This window comes from Saimiri boliviensis, chromosome 11, assembly GCF_048565385.1.
Source record: "Saimiri boliviensis isolate mSaiBol1 chromosome 11, mSaiBol1.pri, whole genome shotgun sequence".
NCBI lineage: Eukaryota > Metazoa > Chordata > Mammalia > Primates > Cebidae > Saimiri > Saimiri boliviensis.
In genome coordinates, this window is record NC_133459.1 from 110335409 (window position 1) to 110340760 (window position 5352).

Consider the following 5352-nt stretch of genomic DNA (forward strand, 5'->3'; position numbering starts at 1 on the left):
GAAAATGTAAGTTTAGTTACTACTGAAATTATGCAAGGGTTCTAAAACAGATTTTTATTGGGGGGACGGTAAGATATTTTTTTAAAATTGGAGTCTAACCTACACACAGAAAGTGCAGCTCAACTATTTTTCACAAACTGATCTTACACATATAAATAGCATTTCATCGAGAAATAGAACGACAAAAATGAAAACACAAAGAAAAATAAAGAAACATAATATTCCAATTTCTACCAGAAACTTCTCTAATGTCCCCCCGTCCTTTTTTTTTTGAGACAGTGTCTTGCTCTGTTGCCCAGGCTGGAGTGCAATAACACAATCTTGGCTCACTGCAACCTCCGCCTCCTGGGTTCATGTGAATCTCCTGCCCCTGAGTAGCTGGGATTACAGGCATGTGCCACCATGCCAGGGTAATTTTTGTATTTTTAGTAGTGGGTTTCACCATGTTGGCCAGGCTGGTCTCGAACTCCTGACCTCAAGTTATCCTCCTGCCTTGGTCTCCCAAAGTGCTGGGATTACAGGTTTGAGCCACTGCACCTGCCCCAACTTCTTAAACTCGGTAAATCTTAACTTATTTATTTTTTCAAGTAATCATTGAGTACTTGCTATATTCTAGGCACTGTTACATGCTGGGTTTTAAATAATGAATGATGTAGAACTATAACCATATATATGCTCCAGTGAACTTTCACAGAGTCCTGTGAGAGAATATAATAAGGAGATCTGGTCTACAGGTCCAGGAATCCCAGCTATTAATAAACAGTGAAAAAGAAAGAATACAGAATGATTTTCAAGAAAAAATTACAGTCCATACATTTTATATTAAATGAGGCTTTGAGTTTTGCCAAGCAGTCCTGATACGCAGGGTTTGAATTTCTAACTAGTATGCTTACCATGCGGAAAATAAATTCATGATTTTCTCACATCCTTCTTTTTATAAATAGCACAGAAATAAACTTTAGCTCTTTCAATGGTTAAAATTTTCAAATTAGTGATTATAATATTCTGACATTTGTCAACGTCTAGGAAAGTTTCAGTTGTTGCAAAAATAGACCACATAGCCTACCCCATCGGTACAGAAAATACTGGTGAAATAAAATGTTTTACCCTCTTGGGTCTTCATCAAGACCTCAATAATAGAGCCATGAGGTTTCGTTCACTTCAATTTGTTTCATTTAACCAAAGCTAACACCACTTACTCATTCCTACCTCCAATTGTTAAAGCTAATCATTAAGTTTCTTCTGTAAGTATTTGTGTACAGATAATATGTCTTATATTACTTCTCAGATGAGTATTGTTTCCATCATTAGGAACAGCCCTTTACTGGAAGATGAATTAATAATAGCACAAGAAGGACTAACTGCTAAAAGCAAGGAAGGGTAGAACATTTAGCAAATTAAGTCATGTCATAAAGTCAGGAATGCAAATAGTTTGTTTTTATAATTTTTAAGCATAAATGACAACTCACTACCTTTACAGATAACCTTTGCTTTGTCCATTTTCCCTTAACTGTATATTCTACTCCAGAGAGAATGAAATTTAGTATAACTTTCTGAAGAAATATACATCACTAAAAAAGGTTATTAGAAAATCTTCAGATCTTACTTTTAATGAGATAATCAGATATCTTTCAACTTTTAAACAGCAGGTAATTAAATAGGAGTAACCCAACTCAAAACTCTACTGGAGAATTTAAGTTTAAAATTCCAAGCTTTCTTGATTATTTTTGAACTATTTTGTTATTATCTTTATCATTTTTAGTTTTCCAATTTGTACCCGAATTATTCTATAATCGTATCTGGCTCTTTTTCGGAGGCCTTAGTTCTTCTGAGAAATATCTCCCTCCCCTGCTCCCTCTACCATGAGAATCATCACAAGGTGAAGGAGAGTGAAATAAACTAGCAAGGATAAAACATCTATTCCAGGTGTTTCTATTAGTATCGTCCGAGTTTACCTAACAGCAAAGATTGTGTATAGTACCAGCGGGTAATTTTCTCTGTGTTCTGATGTTTCGAAAAAACTTAACTGTTAAAACCTACAATTGCAATAAACCTTGAATCATATATAGCTGGAACCAAAAACATTGTTTTGGTTCAACAACTTAGAATCAGAATACCCAGCATTTTTATGCTTTAAACAAACAATTAAAATATTTACTTGAAAGACTGCTTGCTGCTGAAGCCGGTTTAGAATGTATTTGATTGAAGGTTTTTCTCCTACACAATGAGAATAATAATAGATTATTAACAAAATGGAATTGCTTCACACAATAACATATGTCACGTAACATCTGCGAATTACAGTATAAGTCCCTGATGGAATGTAGTGAAAAATCACTCAGAGTTCTTCTTTCAAAAGTAAAGATAGTAGAGGAAGACCTGGAAGGCTGCGTGCGGCGTGCGTCTGAGCGTGCGCGATGGCGGACGCCTCGGCGACCGGCGCCTGCGGAGAGGCAATGGCGGCGATGGCAGCTGCGGAAGGCTCCTCGGGCCCGCGGGCTTGACTCTGGGCCGGAGCGTCTCCCACTACCGGCCCTTGGAGCCCCAGGCGTTGGGCCTCAGGCGGAGCTGGCGGCCGAGTGGCTTCTCCTGCATGAAGGGCTGAGGCTGCAAGGTCCCGCAAGAGACACCGCTCAGACTCCTGGCGGGCGGTCCGGAAGTCGCGTCGCCGGAAACCGGAGCGGGCCCAGCCCCGCTTTTCCGGCCCTGCGCCCCGGGACGGACTCCTGCGTCACGCCCTGAGGCGCGGGGGCCTGTCGCTGGTGCGGACCATGGACTTCTTTGACGGGGCGCCTAGCTGGTGCCAACGTGCCGAGTGACCTCTACGCCATGGGCCTGACTGTGGCATGTTGATGTTACTCAGCGTCAGCCAGAGTGTGAGTGAGGAGGAACGCGAAAAGGTAACGCCGCTCATGGTCAAAGGCTTTCGGGATGTCGCTGAGGAAGGAGGGCCCGCAGTGACCGGCGGGCAAACCGTGGGCCACCCTTGGATTAGAATCGGCGGAGCTGCCATTGTGGTGGGCCAGCCAAATGAATTCATAATGCCCCACAGCGCGGTGGTTGGGGGTGCGCTGGCGGTAACCAAACCGTTAGGAACCCAGGTTGCTGTCAATGCCCACCAATGGCTGGATAATCCTGAAAGACGGAATAAAGTAAAGATGGTGGTCTCCGGAGAACAGGTGGAGCTGGCATACCAGGAAGCCATGTTCAATATGGCTACCCTCAACAGAGCTGCTGCAGGTTTAATGCACGCATTTAATGCCCATGCGGCCACAGATATCACAGGCTTAGGCATTTTAGGACACTCCTAGAACCTTGCGAAACAACAAAGAAATGAAGTGTCTTTTGTTATTCATAATCTGCCAATAATTGCCAAGATGGCTGTCGTCAGCAAGGCCAGTGGACAGTTTGGGCTCCCTCAAGGAACCTCAGCTGAAACCTCTGGGGGATTGATTACTGATTTGTCTGCCTGGAGAACAGGCGGCTCGCTTTTGTTTCGAAATCAAATCCTCCAAGTACCGAGAGAGTCACCAAGCGTGGATCGTTGGCATTGTGGAAAAGGGAAGCCAAACGGCCCGGATCATTGACAAGCCTTGAGTTATTGAAGTCCTACCTCGTGGATCCACAGCTGCTGCTCTTCCTCCTGACAATTCAAATGCCTCCTCTGAGCCTTGCTCGTGAGATGAAAGAACAGAAGCTGTTTGGACCCTAGAGCTGTTGTACACAATCACCGATGGTTCTCAAGAGTTGATTTTAGGAAATTTCCAAAAAAGGCTGCCTGCATAGTGGTTCCATCTGCAACTTTCTAGGTGATTGGAATCAGCCCATCAAAAGCAGCCTTTATGTACATTCCGAGGCCAGAGTAACATTTTGAACTTTGTGGGGGATGTTTGTTCATTGCTTGGGTGGAGGAGGAGCAGAAATACTTCTGTTTTCTCTTTCCAAAGTAAGATGAGGCTATTCCAGGTTGACGGATTTTTCTTTGTACTGGGTTGATTAATTTCTGCACGGGGATTGAGATGATTTATTAAAACCATACACAAATTGCAAAATGAAAAAATTTAGATCAGAAGCAAATGAGTTTTGGACGAATACTGTTGATAAATCTAAATTGTTAAGAGAGATCTTATAATGCCACCTCAAATTCTTCATTAGACTTTACTGAGTACTGGCTCTTTCCTGCTCTGGACAAGAATTGAGCAGCTTGTCATGACTGGGAAAGGAGGACGTGCAACCATCTGGTTTGGTCTCTGTTAATGATGTCTCTCCCTCTAAAATCCATTAAGGACTGGGAGAGGCAGAGCAAGCCTCAGGGCCCAGGCCTTGGTGGTTATTAAGAGGTTAAGTCGTCTGCTGCAAATTTCTGGTGATTTGATCAATAAAGAGTAATTTCTTCCTAAATTAAAAAAAAAAAGTAAAGATGTTAAACAAATATTCTGGTTGCTTTGTCACTGGAAGGATTAGTTTCAAAGTTTCATCCAAAAAGTTTAGAATCAGTGCCTTTAACTCACAGCTGTTTCCTTTTTTTTTTTTTTTTTTTTAGCTGTGAATATAGCTGAGAACGTACAATGCCTACAATTCCTATAGTAAGAATGAAAATCTATTCTCAGGGAATCAGGGTATAAGATAAACCAGAAGAGAGGAAAAAATGTGGAAAAACGAAGAAAAGGGAGTATGAAAAGCAAGGAAGAAATGGAGGATCAGATAAAAACATAATAGGATTTTAAAAAAACAGCTTAGCTATTCCTAAATAGGACAGCTTGCTTATTTCTAATTTACATATGGGAATACTTTAATAGAATTATAAAGAAGAGAAAAGAGGTCTTGTTACCTGTTTTAAAATAGTAGATTACACAAAATATTCCTAAACTACTTGGCTGGATAGGAAGGAAGTTATGACAACCAGCTGGTAAATGCATTTTCAAGTTAAATTTTAATAAAATGTAGAAGCTATGTACAATTTTTGGAATTTCAAACATGTTAGATTGGGCAACAGTCTTTAACACACAGCATGTAGCCTTTTCACCATCCTACTTACTTTTGTCAAGACAATAAATTGTATAGTAGTCTTGGGTTTGATGCTGTGGCTTTCACCAGCCTGTTGAATGGTTTGATAGATTTGGCAGGAGTTTGGCCTCCAGCATTCCATGTAAAGTTTACTCCATTTCTAAGTGACGCAGGATTTCTCTCAGCCATTTTGCCTACTGGGAACCTCCACAGCTGGTGCTACCCCCTCCCCTCCCCCACTGCCTGGGCCTTGCTTGTCCCTGGGCCTGCTGCTGGAGGCACCCTGCCCACTTGGCTCCCCTGTGTTATGACTTGTACCTGCATTAGGCAGTTCCTGAGCTCTTG

At 41.8% G+C, this 5352-nt stretch overlaps 1 pseudogene; it reads left to right on the forward strand.

The window, feature by feature from the left end:
- The first annotated feature begins 2387 nt into the window (after positions 1-2387).
- Positions 2388-3777, forward strand: LOC101049803 (selenide, water dikinase 2-like; annotated as a pseudogene).
- The last annotated feature ends 1575 nt before the right edge of the window (positions 3778-5352 follow it).